Source organism: Apteryx rowi, unplaced genomic scaffold (genome assembly GCF_003343035.1).
Source record: "Apteryx rowi isolate R43461 unplaced genomic scaffold, aptRow1 scaffold_610, whole genome shotgun sequence".
NCBI lineage: Eukaryota > Metazoa > Chordata > Aves > Apterygiformes > Apterygidae > Apteryx > Apteryx rowi.
Genome location: NW_020450884.1, coordinates 28230 through 34373, shown reverse-complemented (window position 1 = coordinate 34373; position 6144 = coordinate 28230). Strand labels below are relative to the sequence as shown.

At 46.8% G+C, this 6144-nt stretch overlaps 1 long non-coding RNA gene across 1 annotated transcript; it reads left to right on the top strand.

Annotated features, from left to right (window-relative positions):
• The first annotated feature begins 753 nt into the window (after window positions 1-753).
• LOC112974567 lies at window positions 754-5548 on the top strand. Its single transcript, XR_003256334.1, has 3 exons — window positions 754-1153; window positions 1659-1738; window positions 5493-5548. It is a non-coding gene; the product is annotated as an uncharacterized LOC112974567 (long non-coding RNA).
• The last annotated feature ends 596 nt before the right edge of the window (window positions 5549-6144 follow it).

The following is a 6144-nucleotide window of genomic DNA, read 5'->3' as shown; positions in this document are numbered from 1 at the left end:
CACCTCCACAGAGAAGCAATGAGAGGCAAATTCTTCCTTGAGAAAACAGTAAACTGGTAGAATCCATTGCAGCAGGGAGCTGATGACTCGGCTAGCAAATGAAAAATAGTCTTAGTAGTCCTACTCAGCCATACCTGTGGAAGGATATTTGCTTTCCTCCTTTGTTCTTTTACCTCTGTTTCCTCAGCCTACACTGAGGTGGTTCCTCAGACCAAAGTAGGTTCCTCAAACCTCTTTCACCTCCTTGTTTCTCAAACAATAGACCTGAGGGCCCAATGCTGGAGAGAGCAGAGCTTAAAAAAATTGGCACTATTTTGCTGTGGTTGAATGGATGGATCCTCCTCGGCCTGACATACACAAAGAAAGTGGCTCTGAAGACTGCAGGAAGAAGGGATGTGCTAGTGGAGAAGGTTGTTTCTTTCCCAGTGCTGAGGGCATGCATAAAATGAAAGGCATGATGCAGCTGTAGGACATGACAGAGTCTGGGGTAATGCAAGCAGAAGGAACCTCTTGATCAACAAAATGGGGCTGAAATAGAATCACCCAAGTGTATCCAAGAAAATAAGGGAGTGCCTATGGGACCACATTACGGGGAAAGCTCTCATGCCTTTTCTAGGAAGATGGCATGCTGGGGTGCCTCTCTGAAGTGCCTGTGCACTCATGCAGAGACATGAAGACTAAAGACAGAGATTCCACAGTCTCTGTCGGCAGCCTGCTCCAATGCTCAAATATCCTCATGGTAATTTTTTTTCCTTGTATTGAGTCACACCCTCTCTTGTTTCAATTTGTGACCATTGTCTCTTGTTCTCCCACTATATGCCTTTGTGAAGAGTCTGACTCTGTCATCTCAGTAACCTCGCCTCAGGTATTGGAAGGCTGTTATTAAGTCCTCACTAACCCTTCTCTTTCCAGGATCAACAAGACCTGCTCTCTCAGCCTCTCTCAGGTCCTTTTCAGCAAAGCTGATTCCTAGCTAGTCAATCCCAGCCTCTACTATAGAAGGGAGTTATTCCAGTCTAGGTGCAGCACTCAGCATTGTCCTTGTGTTATGAGACTTCACCCATCCACTAGCTCCGCCATCCTGATCATAGCAGTCTGACTTGGATACAAGTGTGCTGTGGGAGAACCTGTTAAAATCCTGTATCTAGTCAAGGTAAATGACTCCTCCACTCTCTCCTTATTCACAGGGCTGTGAGAAGAATCTCACCTTGAGCTTGGGACTAACTGCACAAAGCCAAGAATGTCATCCACAAGACTAAGCAATGCATTATTGAACGTTGATCACAGTGGAAATACATATCAGAATAAAATAAATAACTTGATGGTAAAGATAAATGTTCATTCAGAGGAAAAAAAAGTGATTGTCCTCTTTTTTTTCTCTCAGACTGGTAAAAGAAAAGATGTATGTATAGTGCAACTGTAGGTTATGGGAAGTCACAAAGCTGCATGTCTAAATCGTGAAGAAAAAAAGTCAGAGAGTTTTGCAAGTTCAGGGGGAAAATATTATAAATTTTCTTGTTGTTATTTTATATGTACTGCTATGCCTCTACAGATTAAAAAAAATCAGACCACGGTCAGTGATCATTTTCTCAAGCCTATCACTCTGTGTCTCCAGGTTTTCCTCTTCTTTGTGTTTCTGTTTATTTATATCTTCACAGATATGTAGGCCTAATGTCATTAACCACTTCGGCTGTGAGCAACACCATTAGGAGCTGCTGAATCCGGTAGCCCAACAGAGGTGAGGCTGCCACAGATCCCTGTCCCAAGGTCCAGTCTGGCCAGTAGCAAGGCTGAGCAAGTATCCCCAACAGACATGCATGCACACAACACTTATACACACACAAACACACACACACACACACACACACACACACACACACACACACACACTATATATATGTGTGTGTGTATATACATATATAGGCATATATATATATAGGTATATACATATATATATATACATATATATATATAGGTATATACATGCTTGACCAGCCACACAGATAACACAGATAGGAAATGCAGCCTTCACACAAACACAGATAGCACCAACAAACACAGATAGCACCAATGGCCTCATCCTCTCCTTCTCTGGCTGATCAGGATGAAAGCTCAGTCTGCTCAGGAGAGCAGACGCTGGCCTGTTCAGGGACCTACCTTGAAGGACCCTATGGGAAACAGTGCTGGAGAGAAGAGAGGTCCAGAAGAGCTCATTGATTTCAAAGATCACCTCTTCCTCAAGGAGGAGCCTCCACATGCTGGAAGACAAGCAAAGGTGGCAGGAGTTGTGCACGGACTAACAACGAGCTTTTGACAAAACTCAAACATAGAAAGGAAGCACAAGAGAGAGAAGGAGGGTCAGTTGACCAGGGAGGAATATAGAGACACTGTCCAAGTGTGTAGGCCCCCCTTCAGTTGCTAGTACTACAGACTCCTTGCAGAAACACACACACAGATACTACAGATCCCTCCAGTAAATGGTGTCAGACACTCAGGTCTATCCAGTAGCAAGACCCTGGAAACTGTCATGTCCCCAGTCACTAGCACCTGAGTATGCAAACCCCTGAGGCTTGCAGCCCCAATTCAGTTGTTGATACTCAGACCCCCTTGCACAAACACACACACAAATACACACACACACACACACACACACATATATGCACGCACACACTCTGGATCCCTCCGGTAACTGGCCTTAGACACTCAGGTCTAGCCAGTAACTGGCCCGTGGATCCCCTGGTGTCCCAGTTGCCTCATGCATAGACACACCCACGCAAATAAGTCTCTCTCAGGTAGCTGGTCCAGACTTATGACCTTACCAGTAGTTGACCCCTGGGCCCCAAAGTCTCTCCAGTAGCTGGCTTGGACCCCCTGGTCCTTCCAGTAGCCAGTTCTCAGGCCCTCTGGTCGCTCCAGTAGCCAGACCCTCCAGTGGCCCAGACTTATTATTGGAGTGGACACTCCAATATTAGGCTCCCAAACCTCTTATCCAACTCATTGGCTTGATGTTTGCTAGTGATTACATGCTAAAAAATGCACCCACATAATATGCACACACTCCCGCCTCTCCAGTTGCTGGCATCACAGACACACAGGCCCTATGACCCATGGCCTGACTCCAGTTGCTGGCACTTACTCTCCTGTCTTATGAGCTATGCAGTGACTGTGGTCAGGATCATTCTCACTATTGTGCCAGTGGTAGAAGATCAGTATCTCTGTATTCCTGGGCTTTGGAGACTTGAATGACTTCTTGCATGACTTCTATTATCCTTTCCCGGTTGCTGGCCAGCTCTGCTTCTGGGGATAGAACCACCTCTGTTCAGGACTACATGACACAGCTCTGAAATTTGTCTGAAGAAAGATGGAAAGACTGAAAAAGAAGGAAGAAAGAAATACATTCTGCCCCTCTGTTCAATTATGGTAAAACTGTAGGGAATCTGGGCATGTGGAAAAGGTCCAACAGACAGGATCTAAGCTTCACAGCTCTTAAAGGAATAGGACACTCCATTCCATACAACCTTACAAGTTTCTTTTGTTCCCCATAGGAAAGAAAAAAGTAACCTAAAATAAAAATAAAATGAATCATATGACTTTATAAATACTACAGGATCTGATCAGTAGGACAGCTTGTCCAGATGTGGCTCACTGTTCTTGTTCTTTGGGATTCAGAGAGAAGACCCTTGCTCTTAGAAAGGTCATGGTGATTGGAAGAGGTTCCTGAGGTCTGAAAGGGAGCAAATGTCACTCCTATCTTCAAGAAGAGCAAGAAGGAGGATCTGGGAAACTGCAGATAGGTCAGCCTCACTTCAGTCCCTTGGAAGGCAATGGAGCAACTAATCCTGGCTACCATTTCCAGACACGTGAAGGACAGGAAGGTGACTGGGAGCAGTCAGCATGGATTTACAAAAGGGAAATCATGCTTAACCAACCTGATAGCCTTCTACGATGAGAGGACTGACTTGGTGGATGAGGGGAGAGCAGTGGATGTTGTTCACCTTGACTTTAGTAAGGCTTTTGACACCATCTCCCATAACATCCTTGTAGACAAGCTGAGAAGTACTGGTCAGTGAGGTCAACTGAAAACTGGCTGAACTGCTGGGCTCAGAGAGTTGTGATCAGTGGTACAAAGTCCGGCTGGAGGCCAGTCACTAGTGGTGTCCCTCAGGGGTTAATATCGGGTTCAGTACTGTTTCACATCTTCATTAATGACCTGGACAACGGGACTGAATGCATCCTCAGCAAGTTTGCAGATGACACAAAACTGGGAGGAGTGGCTGATACACTGCATGGTTGTGCTGCTACTGCGAGGGACCTCAACAGGCTGGAGAAAAGGGCAGAGAGGAACCCCAGGGAGTTCAACAAGGGGAGGTACAAAATCCTGCAGCTGGGGAGGAACAGCTCCATGCACAGGTACAGGTTGGGGGGCAACAAGCTTGAGAGTAGTTTTGCAGAGAAGGACCTGAGGTCCTGGGGGACAACAAGTTGAACATGGGCCAGCAATACGGTGCCCTCATGGCAAAGATGATCAAAAGTATCCTGGGCTGCATCAGGGAGAGTGTTGCCAGCAGGTTGAGGAAGGCCATCTTTCCTCTCTCCTTAGCATTGCTGAAGCCACACCTGGAGTCCTGTGTCCAGTTCTGGGCTCCCCAGGACAAGAGAGACATGGATTTACTGGATCAAAGAGCCAGAAAGATGATGAAGGGACTGGAGCATCTCTCATAGGAGGAGAGGCTGAGAGAGCCAGGACTGTTCAGCCTGGAGAAGAGAAGGCTTGGGGGCAGCAAGAGGGATCTGATCAGTGTGTACAAGGATCTGATGGGAGGGTGTCAAGAGGATGAGGCCTGACTCTCCTCAGTGGTTGCCAGTGGCGGGCCAAGACACAATGGGCTCAAACAGAAACACGGGAAATTTCATCTGAACACAAGGAAACACTTTTTTACTTTGAGAGTCTCTGAGCACTGGAACAGGTTTCCCAGAGAGGTTGTGGAGTCTCCTTCTCTGGAGATATTCAAAACCCATCTGGACATGATGCTGAGCAGCCTGCTGTAGCTGACTTTGAGCTAGAGGGGGAGTTGATCAGAGATTGGACCAGATGGTCTCCAGAGGTCTCCTCCAACCTCAGTTATTCTGCGATTCTGTGATAAGTTGTTTTTCATGGAGTCAGAGCTTGTGATTTTTTCCTCATTTTGTCTTGGATTTTGCTTGAAGACACCAGTTCTGTGGTGCTGTAGAACGTATAGACCACCTTTTTTACCAAGGAATAGCCAAGGGTTACCACTTACGGTGGGTGAGCAATTTAAGCAGTGTGGTGCTTCTTTGGGGAATCTGTTAGTAAGCAAGGTGTCATTTTTTGGGAAGAGGGAGGAAGCGCAGAGAGGCAGCTGTTGTGGGTCTGGAATGGGCATGCCAAGGGAAGAGCAGGGGGCAAGAGAACTTGTCTGTGAGCATTTGTTGGTAGGAGAGCCAATTAACCCTGGTGCTTATTCTTGTAGGAATCTGTTAGAAGGCATGGTGTCATATTGGGAAGAGGGAGTATGTGCAGAGCGGCAGTTTTTGTGGGGCTGGAGGAGGAACGACATGCCAAGGCAAGTATAGATGCCAATGCAAATTTGTCTGCAAGCACTTCTTGTTGGTGGGAGAGCCATTTTACCAGGGTGGTGCTTCTTGTGGGAATCTGGTAGTAGACAAGGTGTCATTTGGGGAAGAGGAAGGAAGTAATGCAGGGATGTTGTTGTGGGGTTGGTATAAGCATGCCAAGGCAAGAGTAAGGGCCCAAGAGAACTCTTCTGCGAGCTCTTGTTGGTGAGTAAGCCATCTTGCCAGGTGGTGCTTCTTGTGGGAAGCCATTAGTAGGCATGGTGTCTTATGGAGAAGATGGAGGAAACACATAGGGGCAGTTGTGAGGCTAGACTTGGCATGCCAAGGAAAGAGCAATGGCCCAAGAGAACTTTTTTGCGAGCACTTGGTGGGTAGCCATTTAACCAGGGTGGTGCTTCTTGTGGGAATCCATTAGTAAGCACGGTGTCATTTCAGGAAGAGGGAGGAAGCACAAAGGGGCAGTAGTTGTGGGGTGGAGTAGGATTGCCAGGAGAAGAGTAGGGGCCCAAGAAAGCTTATTTGTGAGCACTTGGTGGGTGAGCCATT